This window comes from Mustela putorius, unplaced genomic scaffold, assembly GCF_011764305.1.
Source record: "Mustela putorius furo isolate JIRA1106 unplaced genomic scaffold, ASM1176430v1.1 tig00000508_pilon_pilon_pilon, whole genome shotgun sequence".
Taxonomy (NCBI): Eukaryota; Metazoa; Chordata; class Mammalia; order Carnivora; family Mustelidae; genus Mustela; species Mustela putorius.
The window spans coordinates 21,527,966-21,541,530 of record NW_025421402.1 but is presented as its reverse complement, the minus strand read 5'-3'; the positions used below and the strand labels follow the sequence as shown (position 1 = coordinate 21,541,530).

Genomic DNA, 13,565 nt, shown 5'->3' with positions numbered 1-13,565 from the left:
GAGCCAAAGCAGTCTTGAAGAAGAAGAACAAAACTGGAGGCATCACAATTTCAGATTTTAAGTTACACTGCAAAGCTGTAGTGATCAAAACAGTATGGTACTGGCCAAAGGCAAAATAGGCAAAGGGAAAAGGGCGGTCTCTTCAACATATGGTGCTGGGGAAACTGGACAATTACATGCAAAAGAATGAAACTGAACCACTCTCTTACACCATATACAAAAAGAAATTCAAAATGGATGAAGACCTCAATGTAAGAGCCGAAACCATGAAAATCCTAGAAGAGAGCACAGGGAGGAATCTAACATCGGCCATAGCAACTTTTTTCTAGATATGTCTCCTAAGGCAGGGGAAATAAAAAACAAAATAAACTACTGAGGGCACCTGGGTGGCTCAGTTGGTTAAATGACTGCCTTTAGCTCAGGTCATGATCCTGGAGTCCTGGAATCGAGTCCTGCATTAGGTTCCCTGCTCAGCAGGGAGTCTGCTTCTCCCTGTGACCCTCCCCTTCTTGTGTTCTCAATCTCTCTCTCTTTCTCAAATAAATAAATAAAATCTTAAAAAAATAAAATAAAATAGACTATTGGGACTACATCAAAATAAAGCTTCTGCACAGCAAAGACAACCTATGGAATGGGAGAAGATACTTGAAAATGACATACCTGATAAAGGGTTAGTAGCTAAAATACATAAAGAACTCACCCAAATCAAACCAAAAAACAAATAATCCAATTAAAAAGCGGGCAGAAGATCTGAACAGACATTTTCCCAATGAAACCAGACAGATGGCCAACAGACATATGAAAAGATGCTCAACATCAGCCATCACATCAGGGAAATGCAGATATCAAAACTACAACGAGATATCACCTCACACCCATCAGAATGGCGAAACCAAAAACACAAGAAGCAACAAGTGTTGGCGAGGATGTGGAGAAAAAGGAACCCTCGTGCAGTGTTGCTGGGAATGCAAACTGGGGTGGCCACTGTGGAAACCAGTATGGAGGTTCCTCAAAAAATTTAAAATAGAACTACCCTTCAATCCTAGTGATTCAATGCTAGTGATCACACTAGCACGTATTTAGCCAAGGAATATGAAAACACTGATTCGAAGGGATACATGCACCCTTATGTTTATAGCAACATTATCTATAATAGCCAAGTTATAGAAGCAGCCCACGTGCCCATTGGTGACAGATGGATAAGGAAGATGTGCCAAATGTATACAATGGAGTACTATTCAGCTATAAAAAAGAATGACATCTTGCCATTTGCAGCAGCATGGATGAAGCTAGAGAGTCTAATGTTAAATGAAAGAAGTCAGAGAAAGACAAAAACCATGTGCTTTTCACTTACATGTGTAATTTCATAAACAAAACAAATGAACAAAGAGGGGGAGGAAGAAACTGAGAAACCAAATTCTTAACTATAGAGAACAAACTGCTGGTCACCAGGAGGAAGATGGGGAAGGAGGTTGAGAGAAATAGGGGAGGGGGGTTAAAGAGCACCTCGGGCTAGGATAAGTGCTGAGTAATGTACGCAATTCTGAATCATTCTATTGTACAGCTGAACCCAATATAACGCTGCATGTTGACTATAGTGGAATTAAAATTGAAAACTTGATAAAAAATAAACATTGTCTAAAACATTTAAAAAAATAAAAAACAGGGGCACCTGGGTGGCTCAGTGGGTCATGATCTCGGCTTCCTGGCATCAGCAGGGAGCCTGCTCCACACCCCCTCCCCGCCCCGCCTGCCTCTCTGCCTACTTGTGATCTCAGTCTGTCAAAGAAATCAATAAAATCTTTAAAAAATAAAATGAAATAAAAAACAAACATACTAGAATTAAAATAAAAATTAAACTAAATAGATAAATTTAAAAAGCAGATAAATAAATAAAGGAGCCCCATCACTTCCTCTCCCGAGGAAGCACAGAGCTTTGCTGTCTCCAGGTTATAGCTCCCTTGAGCTCCTGGTGACTCCTGCTATCCCAGCCCTCCAGGCTGCCAGTTCCAGATCACACCAGTCTCAGAATCACTCATCATTGCCTTGGATAAGGTGTTAAAAGAGTACAGCCGAAGTGCACCTTTCAGTCAGAGATGAAGCAGCTGTTTTCCTGCCCTACGGCTTGTCCCGGGCCTGGCTCCACGGTAGCCAAGACCCACAGATGGGTTCAGGGATGGTGAAACTCCCTGGGACGAGGGAGTGAAGGGCTTGTCCAAGGTTGCACAGCAGTTTAGGAAAGCACCAGGACTAATCTTCAGTGCCCCACATTCCTGGCTCCAGACTCTTTCTGGCTAGATCTCCATGCAAGGGCCCTGCCACGAGCCTACCCCTCCGCTCCACTCCTGGTTTTCAGAGGAGGGAGGAGGAGAATGAGTTCTCACAACAGAGCAGCTTCTGAAAGTTCAGAAGGGGCACTGGTCCATCACGAGGGCTGGGGGCCAGCCTGTGGGCACTCTTGGAACCTTCAGGAACACCCTAGTCATGTCAGACCTCAGCCTCTTTCATAGACTTCCACACTGTCATCTCCTTCCCATGCTCCACAGTCCGCTGTATGTAAGCTGACTACAGAAACTTCTTTTCTTTAAACAAGAAAAAGAAAACAAAACATAAAAGCAGGGTACATTAAATAAAGCAACTCTTTGCTTTGCTGATGCATGATCAGAGGGAGGAATCCCTAAGAACACACCAGGGACAGGAGATTCCATTTTTAATAAACGTATTCGTCAGAGACTACACACTCACCCTCTGAGAGTCAAAATGAATGACAAGCTTTGGGAGTCACAGGTCCGATAGGGACAGAATCAGGAGGCGGCTGTGGATGTAGCTTTCATGTAAAGCCTCCAGGAAGTTCCTTTTCAGGGGTTTCCTATTCAGGACACGAGGTGCTGGGCTCCTACGATCTGGCAGAGATGGGCAGAGTTTGCCTGCCCTGCGTGCCCGTCGTGTGGCGGAGCCGGAGGTCTGTCTCCAGGCAGCTGGGTTCTAGCTGTGTCCCAGCCTCACCAGACACATCCTGGGACTCTTCAGTCCAGGAACCTTGTCTGCCGGGCTCGCTGGGCTCCGAACCACAGGTATCTGAGCAGCTTCCCCCGGATGACCTTAGTCAAGCAGTTCTTTTGGAAATCTCCTGGGACTGGGTTTAGACCCTGACAAGTCTCCAACAGCTACTAATAACAAACCACATTTTAACTCACCAGCAAATCTGTAATGATGAGGTGCCTGGGCAGCTCAGTCAGTTAAGCAGCTGCCTTTGGCTCAGAGCATGATCCTAGAGTCCTGGGATCGAGTCCTACATCGGGCTCCTTGCTCCACGGAGAGTCTGCCTCTCTCTCTGCCTGCTGCTCCCCCTTTTTGTGCTCACGCTCTCTCTCTCTCTCTCTCTCTCTCTCACACACACACACACACAAATAAGTGGTGAAAAGAAAAATCAGCAATGATTACTTCACTTGCTATTTCTTGGGGGAAACATGTTAGTGTCTCATTTTGCATTGCTGTTACACATTCTGTTCATAACCCAGAGCCATTACAAAACTGCACAAAAATAACAGCTACTACCTTTTGTTAAATACTTTTCTGGAGGCTGGGTACCCAGTCACGTCCGCCTCACTCCACAGCTCACATCTGCAACACCAGATGATAAGGCCTCTCACCGCTGAGTGTCTGGAGTGTCCAGAGGATGTTACTGGCATCGTGAAAGAAAGGACTCTGTTATGGACTCAAACTGTGCCCTTTCTACTACTTCACCAGAGGGGTAACAGCAAGCTCCAGATTAGTTTCACACTCCTACAGCTGGGTGTGCAAAGACATCCGCCTTCAACAAGGGGACTTTTTTAATTTAAAAAATTGCATCTTTTATTTATTTTTTTAAAGATTGTATTTATTTATTTATTTATCAGAGAGAGAGAGAGAGAGAGAGAGAGCACGCACAAGCAGGCAGAGGAAGAGGGAGAAGCAGGCTCCCCGCTGAGCAAGGAGCCCAATTCGGGACTCGATCCCAGGACCTTGGGATCATGACCTGAGCCAAAGGTAGATGTTTAACTGACTGAGCCACCCAGGAGTCCCAGAATTGCAGCTTTGATATGGCACGCCAAGACAATACTCAGTTGGCTCATTTGTCCTCTGAAGAAATCTTGATAACGTCCTACTTCATAACACAGACTATTAACTGGCCGTGTAATACCATTCACTTAATTTGCTCCAACAAGAGTGATTCAGGACCCACGATGAGCTAGATACCATGTGACTAGATCTATATTCATGGAAGGCATGGTACACATTCATATAATAAGTGGGTCCCTGGGTCCCGAGCTGCTCTCAGTCTAGTAGGGAAAATGTGGAATTGTGGTGCATTATAATAAGAATTGTCCTAAAAGTACAAAGACAGAATAACTGTCTGGAAGAATCCAAAGGGGCCCAACATTTAAATGGGATGTGGAATTTGAACTGGCTCTGGAAGAGCGAGCAGGAACTCGCAAAGCCACGAGAAGATGAGAGAGAGAATCCAAAGGGTAAATAATGTCGGGGGGCTTGGCCCGCGGCAGGTAGCAGCAGGCGCCGCCATCTGCCGCCGATGTGGCAAGCTGGGAGCACAGGAGCTGGGAAAGGGAGGTCGGGCCAGGGCCTGAGGGTCTGGGACACCATCGGTACCCAGGACAGCGGGGAGCCATACGAAGTTTCTGAGCAAAGGAGCGGAGCAATTAGAGAAGGCTTTCCTGACAATGAAAGATCACTCTGGAGACTGTGTGGCCAGCAGATTAATAGGTATCTGGGTCTGGGTAGATTTTATGGCCCTGAATATTTAACTCAATGAATTTCCTAAACATGGAAAGCATGGTCCATTTTCATGCATTTCTGCCTCTCTCCCTCTCTTTCTCTCTATGGCAACTAATCTTAATTATCACAGAATTTAGAGTTCAAGAAGCTATCTCACCTGTTTATCTTCAAAGGGAACAAGTCAAGGGTTTATGCTGAGTATTAAATGTGCATTTTTAGAGGTTAAGTCTTAATTAAATAGCAACTAAAGTGACATGCAGGTTACTGAAAGTGTCACTACCTGAAATGATAGGGGGAAAAATATTTTTAAAAGTTGCCATTTGAGGGACGCCTGGGTGGCTCAGTTGGTTGAGCGGCTGCCTTCGGCTCAGGTCATGATCCCGGCGTCCTGGGATCGAGTCCCACATCGGGCTCCTTGCTTGGCGGGGAGCCTGCTTCTCCCTCTGCCTCTGCCTGCCACTCTGTCTGCCTGTGCTTGCTCTCGCTTCTCTCTCTATGACAAATAAATAAATAAAATCTTTAAAAAAAAAAAAAAGTTGCCATTTGAAGCATTGTTAATAAAAGAAGAGAAAATTCCTGTTAAAAGGCCACTCATCATACCCTGCTGTCTACTCGGACTGCCCCCACCCGGGGGGCTTGTAAACAACAGAAATTTACTTCTCACAGTTCTGGGAGCTGGAAGTCCAAGATCAAGGTGCTGGGAGGGCCCTTTTCCGGGTCTCAGATTCCTTGCATCCTCCCAGGGCAGAAGGGGCTGGGAGCTCTCTGGGGCCTCTGTGATGGGGCATTCATCCCCTTCGTGAGGCTTCACCCTCACAAATTAATCTCCTCCCAAAGTCCTCCCCTCCTTACACCATCCATTGGCCTTTAAGATTCAACCGTAGCCTGGGCTCCATTTACTGCATGTAAACTCACGTCCCTCGGGGTCTCAGATCACCTTTCTCCATCACCAAGGAAGTCTGTAGAGGACATATGATCCAGTCGACCCCCTTGTCTCTCCACACCTGCCACCTCCCACCACCTCCCCATCCCCCACCACATATACGGGCACACACCCAACCCGTGGCACGGGGGCTGTAGCCCAATTCTGCCATTGTGGTTTAGCCGACACTGTAAGTTTAAACAGAGTCATCCCCAAAGCATGAAAACTGGGGTGACCATCCAGGACAGCAGTAAGTGGAAAGGGAAGCCATCTCAGTAGGATCAAACAAAAGGGGCAGACCCAGCACCATACAGAACTATCTATACAGTCGGTTGGTCACGTATTCACAGAGATCAGCAGGTGAAGCCCAGCTCTGGCCCAGGCTCTAGGAATGTTGAGAAATCAGAAACAGCCCCTCTCCTCAAGAAACATCTATCTTTTTTGATGCTTCTTGTAATTCTGTAACTGCTTAAGTTGTTCAGAGGAGGAAACTGAGGTTCAGAGATATTAATGCACTTCAAGACCAAGTACACCATGTGGGGAGAGACTAGGAATGAGACCGGGGGAGAGGTGAGCACTGGGCCACTGGCTCGGAGCACAAGCTCAGGGGAGCACATGTCATAAAAGAGGTCCCCAAGTCCAGGGGACAAATGTCCACACAGGGACCCGGAGTGAAAGGTCCCTTGGCCCCAGACCACTGCCTCGGCAGGAAGCAACGCAAACCATTATGTTCCCCCAAAGACCACCTCAGCACTAAAGTGCATGTGTGTGCAATACACACACACACATTCACACACACACACAAAAGGACTGGACCTCCTAACCATAGTCAAGATATTTAGGAAGCAGTGCATAAAGTAGTCAAAAGTGTGCAGCCGCTGGAGACACAAAGGCCTGGGTTCGAATCCCAGCTCTGCTGCTTACCGGCTGGGCAAGCTGCTTGATCTTGCCACGTGTTAAGAATCCCCATCTCAGTGCTGTGGGAATTATATAAGGGACAATGCATGGAATGTGACAATACCAGCTAGTGCCTGGTACTCAGCGATGATCAATTCAAGTGAGCTGTGACACTTCAAACTCAGAATCCCCAAATGAAAACATGATCCGTTCTCACCAGCGGGTTCCTTCTGCACCTGGATACTCTCTCTGTGCATTTCCCCCCACTCGCCCAAATCTGGAGCCGCCCTCGGCCCCATTTCCCATAGGGTCAACCTTCGCCTGTCAGCCACCATCATCATCCCAGGTAAAACTGCTGCTGTGATTCTGCGCACACAGATACTAAGCAAACTGTTCTAGAAGATCTTTAATTGGGCAAAGAAACCCTTATGAAGAAGGTACCACCATTATCTCTATGTTGTCTTTGAGGAAATTGAGACTTGAGGGAAGAAACTAGCCCAGGGGTAGTGGTGGTCAGGGGGGTGCCTGGGTGATGCAGTCGGTTAAGCCTTGGACTCTGGATCAGGCCATGGTCCCAGAGTTGTGGGATGGAGCCCCAGCCCAGCTCAGCAGGGAGTCTGCTTCCTCTCTCTTCCCTTCCCCCAGCTCCTGCACTCTTTCTCTCTAAAATAAATAAATAAATCTAAAAAAAAAAGAAAAGAAAAGAAGAAAGAGAAACTTGCTCAAGGTCACACAGCTATGGAGCTCAAATATTATAGACAGTTTCATTCCAAAGCCCAGATGCTTAAGCCTTCCACTCTACTGCCTCTCCACCAACCAGTTGCTACCTAAGCCCTGTGGATTCTCTGTCTTTGTTCCTCCTGGATCTCCTCCCTGTCAGTCACTGGACTTCAGGCACAGCCTGTTCTGCTAAAGTGCAGGGAGCCCTGTGGGCTTTGGGAAGGGAGCACTGTGGGCTTTTGGAAGGGAGCACTGTGGGCTTTTGGAAAGTGGTATGGGCCACGATGGGGGGCTCTGAATGCCAGGCTGATGGGGGGTTTGGTCAACAGAGAGCCTCTGAGCCTGAGAAAGGCTGTTGCTCAGCTGGGAGCCACCCTGGGGTGGAGGTAGGGAGCAGGTGGCATCCGGGGCCAGGGAGGAGCCGAGCCCATCAGTCTAGGGGCGAGATACTGAGAGCCCGAAGCGAGGGGCTGGGGCTAGGAATGAAAAGGCTGCATGCGACAGACATTACCTCACCAGGCACAAATACTCCCGAGGCTGGAACTTGGTTTAATAATTCTGTTACTAGGGCAACAGCAAAAGAATCCATCTCGGAGAGAACCCAGCGCGGCCCGTTTCTGCACAGAAGCGCGCAGCTGTAGGCTGGGGGAGCAGGGGTGAAGGCGAGCGGCCAGATGACGCAGCAGGACGCACGCACCAGGATTTTCTCAGAGGCATTTTCCTGACCTTTCATCCTCTCTGGCTTTGGGGAGTGGAGAGACCTTTGCCTGAAATAATTTGTCCAGGAAGGTCGAGAGCTTGCTCCATGAAGCGGGGGGCTATGTGCACCCCGTGACAGGTTAGCGATCCTGCCCCTGCCCCTTGGGACACCGGGGGTCTCGTGCAGAAGGGCTCAGACTGAGAGTCTGCCGGGCAACAGGAGCAAAGGCATTTATCACAAAGTTAACCAGTCGCTCCACTATCTGCTCTGCCCCACTTTTGTCTCACTGGGCCCACGGCCAGGCCGTGGAGGGAACTTCTGTCTGCCCAAAGAAGTGAAACGCTAGGAAGACCCAGGCTGCAGAAGTGGGCTTGTGGGCTCTGATGAGAAGGAGGGACACTCCTTGCAAGGCCCACAGTCGAGTCCGCTTTCTTCTCAGGAGCTCCCTGGGTCTCCCCCCATTCTTCCTGGGAATAGCACAATAACATACCTGTGTCCCTCCGACAGCCGGCCCTTCCGAAAAACTAACAGGCTTTCAAAGACACTAGGAACACTCTGAGACTTAGAGACCTTCTCATCAACCTCTCTCAGGATGAATGGTCTCCTTTTCAACTGCTACGCCAAATGCCAAGATGGCCTCTCTCCATGGCTTCCAGTGAGGAAACCTCTCACAGTGCCCGAGGCGCTTGTGCTCCAAGTTTCTACCTCCCACATTACCTACTTCCCTGAAAATCTGTCCACGAGGAATGCTGAAGGAGAGACGGGACTCAGTCTCCTTCGGTCCTCCTCCTAACTTCCTAGGGCCTCTGTGCGGTACAGATTCCCCCTGAAAGAACACCAAAGGATTCCAGTGCTTCAGAATTTCAATATCCAAGTTTGCCCTTAAGGGCAGGCCGGGAGTAGGGTAGTCATGCGGGATTACGGAGACATTTCCACTAGAGCGGTTCTGCCCTCTCTGGGGCTTTGATAAGTACAAAATGCCCAGTGGTCTGCCCAACGGACACAGCACATTCCAGATTACCTTGGAAAGAATTCCTCCTTATGGACGTGGCTACCCAGGGAATCGGAGTCACCTCAGGCATGGACGAGTCAATGGCTGGTCGCTTTGCCGCTCAGTCTCTGAGTGAGCTTAGGTTGCTCTTCCTGTTCACTTCCTCGCCTGCAAAAGGAAGAAAATCATACAACACGATATCAAAGGTGAAAGTAAGACTTTAATGCTGAGAAGCGTCATAAACCTTCTAAAAGACAAGGGACCCCAGAGGGTAACGAGGTCATGTATCATGGGTGGTTTGGTCTGGCCTGAACTTAATGGACCATTTAGGGCCTAGGAGGGGACAATTCATTCCATGAAGCCTGTAAAAATAATAACGAGTATTTTGAGGCACTTGTGTCTGTGGTGGTGGCGTAGCTTAGTAACCAAGAGCGTGCTCTCAGAGTAAAACTTCCACCGTATCCTGCCTTCATCACCCATCAGCTCCATGACCTTGGACAAATGACACCTCTTAGAGTTTCTTTTTCCTCACTTACAAGATGGGGTCATGCCCCAGGACTCACTGGGCTGCTGGGAGGATCCCATGCCTGACGGGTTGTATAGTAAACAGTAGAGGCTGTGTTGTTTTAAATCACAGTCAGTCTTTAGAGCAACCCTGGAGAAGCCAGATTTGGCATACTGATTTTATCAAAAAGGAAACAGGTCTCTAGATGCTGAAGGGCTTGTCCAAAGTCACCTCACCCCTTCTGAAGCTCATACGACCCCCCTCTCTCTTGTGGTGAAAGAGAATCCGTGTTCTCCTCCTAAGTCAAGGGGCTCGAGCAAAGTCACAACGCAAGTTTCAGGCATAATGACTACTCACGGAAGCCTAGCCATGGGGGCAATAGTATCTAGGTTTGTTAGAAGCTGAGAATGTGATCCAATCCCCCCAGCCCCAAATGGTATATAATTTCAAGACTTCCCTTGGATTCCTCTGGAGAATGAACGCTACGGAAATGTAGCATGTGGAGAAGGCGTGAAAACAAAGGCATCCCTGGGGAACACGGCCACCAGAGGCATTTCCCCTGGCCTGCACGCTCTAAGGGTCCAATCTCCTGAGTGAGGACTTTGGCAAAAGAGCTCATGGCAAAAAGTGCTCATACCAGCTGCTACTAAAAACAGACCAAAGTTCACAGACAGATAGAAAATAGGTAATAGATAGATAGATAGATAGATAGATACATAGACAGACAGATAGACAGACAGACATATTTGGCCCTTAGGCCCCAACCTTCCGGCCATATTTTAGGACTTTTTTTCTCTTCCAGGCTCCCTTCCTGTTCATTTTCATCTGCTTTCCGTGGTACTTGGCCCAAGCCCCATCCCCGCTAAGATGACCCTGCTGAAAGGGACACAGGCAGTGTCAAAAGTCTGGAGAGAACCAGATATCAAAAGAAGCTCCTGCATCAAAGTGTTTGAAATTCTGACTTTCTAGAGACCTGTATCCACTAAATTCCTGGCCCAGGAAGCAGAACACAGTCTTGACTTCTGTGCCCTTAGGTTGCTAACCCCACGGAGAGTCCTGCGTTGAACACATGAACAGTTTTCCCTTAAGAAAATGGCACCAGCATATCTTTCTGGTTTTCTTCTCAGCAAATAAAAGCATGCGAGAACTCCGAGAACTCCATGTCTCCTAGCCCGTGTGCCCATGCCTCTGGGTGGAACACCTACTGTGAAAATTCACAGACTGCTTACGCTGTGCCAGGCACCCTGTGCTTGCTTGAATCTCTGTCCCTAGTGCTGGGGTCGTCAGGCTCCAAGCACCTGTCCTCCCTTTGCACAGACAGGGTCTTGCTGGAACTTGACCTTGGAGGGACAGGGAGGCCCTGGGAGAGCATCCTGCCTTGTGTTCTAGAAAGGAAATCAAGGCCCTGGGAGGGAAAGAAACCAGTGCCTTGGTCATGTGCCCTTTGTGCTACCTCACGGAGCCCTTTCCTCCTAAACATCAGGGACTTCTGGGTCAGGAGAGGCTGACCCTCAAAAGGGATCATTAGGCGGGGAAAGCAGGGACTGTCAGATAGAGCTAAAAATAGGAGCTGGCCCCAGACCAGCCCCAGCTGGTGAATTTGAGCCCAATAACCAGGTGCTCCCCAGCGGGCTCACCTGATATCCCCACTTGCGCTATGGAGGGACGGCCGCCCCGGGGTCGAGGTGGGGCAGAGGGGGACTCATCAAAAGCTGCAAGCACTAAGGGTGACCCAGCTGCTGCTAGAGGTGCAGCTCACCGGGGAGAGCAAACTCTGTTTCTGCAGCAGCCTGGCCCGAGAAACACGGAGGGTCTCCTCTCCGCCCCTCCTGGCCCCTCCTGCTGTGGCTGAAACCTTCCCATTTCTACAGGAGTTTGGAAGTCCTAAAGAGAGTTGGAAGCTCTCTATTCTCTAGTTCACCTCGCTCCGTACAGCACAGCGATGAGGAAAACAAAGCCCAGAGACGTTTAGCAACTCGGCCAAGGGCAAATAGCCTAGTTCAGAACTTTCCAAAGCAACATCCCTGAAATAATAGTCTCACAGATGTTCCTTGAAGAGAAATTGTTTTAAGGGTTCTGAGATCAGGTAATGGGGAAAAGGCTGCATTCTCTATTCGCCTTTGTCTCAACCGTTCCTTCTCTGTTCGGCAAATACCTAGTCTCCCAATGAGGCAGGCACTTTAGAGATGGGGTCTAACCCAGCAACGCCGAACCAGCCTGTGGGTATGCAGACCTCAGGACCACCACACACACAGCTACCCTGGGCAAAAGGACTGTTCCTTGACACGAGCTGTTCCCCACGCTTTGTGAAAAGGGCAGTGCTCCAGAAAGAGACATAGCTGACCAGCGTCGCCAGTAACTTTGAGTGCACTTCATTCGTTGGAGACTCTTCTCAATGAGAACACGTGCCATCCTAAGGCCAAACGGCTAAGCCTGAGCCAGAGGCTGCTGCCTAGAGAAAGTTTGCCCCAAGAGGAGGCTAGAAATTAAACGGGGAAACATGGAGACACTGGCTCCCCTGGAAAGGAAAAGTCAGAAAGACGGAGGAAGACCTAAAAGAAAAGGTGGAAAGCGGGTAAAATCACTCCATAAGCTCTGGCAAACTGCTGGGCGATCAGCTCTCCTAGGGAGAAAACAAACGAGCAGCAGACCCCGCCCCCTGGAAAGGCAGCCTCCCCACCCCCACCCCCTCCAAGCCACACCCTCCACTCGCCGGCTCCTCCCCCTCCCCCGGGCGGCGGGGCGGGGGAAGGGGGAGGAAACCGTCAATCCGGAAATTAATTCTTGCCCGTAGCCTTCACCGGCCACATTCCTCTCCTGGGCAATCCTGTAAGAAGTAGCAAGGAACTTTTCCTTTTTTTTTTTTTTTTATTTTTAATTATAAGGAAAGGGTGGCTCCCCTAGCAATAAAATGCTGCTTCAATTAGTCCAGCTATCCTTTGGGTCATTATTTTAAGAGTTTGAAACGTCTACTTAAATAAGGTCACTTTCAATTTGGTAAACACTCCTAAGTCATCATCTTAATTCACGGCCAGTCACACTAGGAATGCTGAGTAAGTAAACACAATCAAGCATTAGCTAACCAGCCACAAATCCACTTGAGTTTATTAATTTCTCCCTTGGCAGAGAAGCATGAAAAGGGAACAAACCATTAGAGACATTCACGCATCATTCATTCAATAAATATTTATTATATACCAGGTGCCAGGCACTGTGCTAAGCTAAATATAGGTTGCATTATTTTATTAATATTGAAGCTAAGTTCTATATCAAATCTCATCCCTCCCCCCAATATAAAGCTTTTTGTCTTCATTTCTGCCCACTGTGCCTTCCTCTATGGAGTAAATGATACATCCCAACTCAAGCTTCCAGGCTCTATCCCTCCCTCCAAAAGACACTCCCCCCTCCCCCCCATCCCTCAAATAGTTAACGAATATAAACTCCCACTAGATACTCTAGAAAGGCACTATTTTAAAAGTCCAGGGTAATAATAATGGTAAGAAATAGTTCATATCATTGCACTCATATATTTTTTGAAACATTTGGGCTTTGTGTTAAGGGGAGTACCTTATACTTGCTCTAAGTAGGCACACTGAGTAAGCAGTCTTAAGAGGACCACCTCATCAGAGGAATTCCCTTTCCTCGCTTCCAAAGAAGCTCCCCTTTCCCATCCTCTCCCAACACCACCAAGAACTGGCACCCGACCAAGTTCATTTCCCAAGGAACGGACCCACTGGGAGAACTGACCTTAAACAAGTCACTTTGCTCATCAGTAAAGAAGGGAGTTGGGCAGGAGACTTCCAAGGTCCCTCTATAGCCTGTGGATTAGGGGATTCAAGCTAACCTAATCCTCCACAACACCTCCGGTACACACACACACACACACACACACACGTGGACCCCAGCACAGCCCCCACCCTGCGCTGCAGGCCCTGGTTCCCCCAGGGACAGCCAGCTTACCGAGACACACAAAACACCCCCACACCACCCAGGAGGAGCAGAGGCAGGACTGTCCCTCCCTCCGCCAGGCAGTCTCCTGAGGCTGCTGACATCA

General features: G+C 48.6%; 1 protein-coding gene across 5 annotated transcripts in view; it reads right to left on the bottom strand.

Annotated features, from left to right (window-relative positions):
- The window catches only part of RXRG (retinoid X receptor gamma), a 210,885-nt gene that overhangs the window by 116,308 nt on the left and 81,012 nt on the right, over positions 1 to 13,565 (bottom strand). For 3 of the 5 annotated variants that reach the window (XM_045081190.1, XM_045081188.1, XM_045081189.1), the window contains exon 3: positions 9,037 to 9,174. The gene's annotated coding sequence lies outside the window, so the exon portion shown is untranslated. Of the gene's footprint in view, positions 1 to 9,036; positions 9,175 to 13,258; positions 13,280 to 13,471; positions 13,555 to 13,565 lie in introns of those variants that run through there. The other 2 variants (XM_013055546.2, XM_045081191.1) reach the window with 2 other exon arrangements.